This window comes from Suncus etruscus, chromosome 15, assembly GCF_024139225.1.
Source record: "Suncus etruscus isolate mSunEtr1 chromosome 15, mSunEtr1.pri.cur, whole genome shotgun sequence".
NCBI lineage: Eukaryota > Metazoa > Chordata > Mammalia > Eulipotyphla > Soricidae > Suncus > Suncus etruscus.
In genome coordinates, this window is record NC_064862.1 from 5,092,255 (window position 1) to 5,095,479 (window position 3,225).

Below are 3,225 nucleotides of genomic sequence, written 5' to 3' on the forward strand. Positions count from 1 at the left end.
GCTCAGGGGTTACTCCTGGCTGTCTGCTCAGAAATAGCTCCTGGCAGGCATGGGGGACCGTATGGGACACCGGATTCGAACCAACCACCTTTGGTCCTGAATTGGCTGCTTGCAAAGCAAACGCCACTGTGCTATCTCTCCGGGCCCCCAAAACACACATTTATGTATCTCTTCATGCTTCTGACACACTTAATAGGCATGAACTGAGTGCCTGCCACAACATACCACAGTACTAGGTACCCAGGATACAGAGATGAAAGCTCGGTGCTAATCTCAGGGCTTCTATTCTAGCAGACTAATTAACAAAAAGGAAGGTAATTTGTTAATTGATTAACAAAAAGATATACTATGGAGGAGGGTTAAGCAAGGGATAAGATCAAAGCCATGGTGAAGAGTCAGAACACTAAATATTCCAGGTGGGAAACTCTTAATTCTTAAACTAAGATGGAGTTCCTAGACATGAAGAAATATGTATTGAAAGATTGTAATGGATTTATAGTCCATTCTATTAAATATCTGGGGTGAGGGAGAAGGAAAAGAACATTCTCCTGATTTCTAGAAAGAATCTGGGCCATGTACAGAATCAATGACTCTGTTGCTGTGGAGTATCCTCATAGCAGCTGACATTCAAATAAGCACATGGATGACACTGACTAAGGTCATTGAAGTGATAAACCCTTTTAATAATGATTTTTCTCTGTGGAGCAATCAAATACCCTATCTAAACAAATAGGTTGAAAGAAGTCCCAGTAAGTTCCCTGCAGGCAAGGTATGCCTCATTCATCCTTATAGTCCAGTGCCCAAATACGGTGTGTTATGAATGCAACATTATTTGACTTGTAGAAACTACTGGAAATCATTTTGACCTTTTCTAGTCATCTCCTCAGGGAGACAAGACCAAAGACTTGTCCTTGAGCAGATAGCCATTGGTTCCCTAAACTTTTATTTTTCAAATGGAATTGTTCTTAGGGGAAAATCCTTATTTTCTAAAGTCTAAGTGTCTTATTGAATCAAATCTTCTTCTTCTTCTTGTTACTTATTCATATTCTTAAAAAATTGCAGTATAACTAACATGGTACTTGAACATAGTGTTCAAGCTTATGATATTGACAATAAAGTCCCCTCACTTAGCTTATCACTACCAAAGAACATATGACCCTCTGCTACTGTTCCATGTAGATCAGCAAATCAGTCTTTCCAGTTACTTTTTTTTTTTTTAACAAAAGCTTTATTTAAGCACCATGATTACAAGCATGATTTTAGTTGGGTTCCAGTTACTTTTAAGGAAGCCTCTGAGAGGCCTTAGAGACAGCACAGCGGTAGGGCATTTGCCTTGCATGTGGCTGACCTGGGTGGAACCCGGTTCGATTCCTGGCATCCCATATGGTTCCCCAGCCTGCCGGGGGCGATTTATGAGTTTTTCTGCAGCCAGGAGTAACCTTTGAGCACCACTGAGTGTGGGCCAGAAAACAATAATCAATCAATAAAGTTTTTTTAGTTATCTTTATTATTTAAACACTGTGATAATAAATATGATTGTAGAAATCATACAAATAAAGTTTAAAAAAAAAAAGAAGCCACTGAATTCAACTCACTTTCTGATGGTGTAAGGCATGGAGGGAGTCATAAAATGGCACTGGAAGGTTCCCATGTTCCCACATGTACCCTGCATATTCACAGATCTCAGTTTGTGTTATTAGTTGCATCCTACCATGCCTTGAATGAAAGATTTTCTTCAGCCAATTCCCAGATAAAAAGGTCTCCTGACACCTTTCTGACCCTGAGAAGAATCCTCAGAAACTTCTATTTAGAAAATAAGCTCATCTCTGAAAGGCAATGTATAAACAATTAAGTCAAGATGCACTTAAAGAAAATTCTCATAATCAGGTTAGGGATGGATTAAAGGAAAATAGTTTAAATACATTAGGGAACTTTTCTGAAAAGGGTGGTTTCATAGTTTTAATCACTGACATCTACTAGGGAGCGATGCTATTTTTTCATTTGAATGTTTAATTTTCAAAGCTAAGTCTGAGAAATAGAAGCTTTTTATCCTTTCTCAAACAGCTGAGTATCATGGTTGATGTGTCTGAAAAAAGAATCAGCTATAAAGTCTCAGTTGTCTTTGAAGCAGGAGCAGAAACAAAACAAAACAAGAATCAGTCTACACAACAAAATCAACTGTCAAAGCACTCCCAAGAATGTTCATGCTTGCCTACCAAATGTACTATTAGATGAGATGACCACATTTGTGATCTCAAATCACAGATTTTGTCATTATCACACCTCTTTTATGGGTATTTGAACCAAAGAAATACTGGTAAGTGGGCATTCATGGCTTACAAAGGCTCTTTGTGAGAGGTCTATCTTCAAAAGTTCTATATAATGTTCTGAAGAAAAAGTAAGCTAAGTGCTTACCTTGCATGTTGCCAACCTTGATTTGATCCTCAGCACTACAAATGTTCTCCTAAGCACTGCTAGGAGTGATTCCTGATTACAGAGTCAAGAATAACCTTGAGTATGGCTGGATGTGACCCTTAAACAACCCTCCTCAATGTTTTTTTTTGTTTGAGTCTCATTGAAGTCATGGCACTTTTCTGAAAACTTAAATATTCACTCAGGATTTCTGTAGATTAGCTAGAAGAACTGAATCGGAGTCATTTCTACTTCAACCACCTCTTTGGGGAGAGAGAATCCTGCTGCTGAACAGGAGAGACTTCAGGGGAAGGTAAGAAGCCTAGCTCTTGGGATAGATAATAGGAGGATGGGAGGCATAGGTCTCTCACCATCTCTCTCTGTACTTGTCATCACCTAGGGTGCCTCTAGCATTGATGGTGAGAATGTTGCACTGGTGAAGGGGGTGTTCTCTTGTGACTGAAACCCAACTACAGCCATGTTTGTAATCAGGATGTTTAAATGAAGATAAAAAAAAAAAAAAGAAATCTTGGTCACCCAAATTTGGCCTTGGGGGTAGGTGCTACTTGAAAATAAGCAAGCAAAGAGGGTGGAGGTAAGTGGCTGAAGCATAGGAACTGCTCCCATTGTGTGTGTGTGTGTGTGTGTGTGTGTGTGTGTGTGTGTGTGTGTGTGTGTGTGTAAGGGGATATGAATAAATGAATATAATAATAAACAAATGCTAGGATGGAACCTAGCATTTAGTGGAGGCAGGGGTGGGGGAAGAAATGACAGGACTCTGGGAGACTGATCAGAATGAGACATTTTTGCATA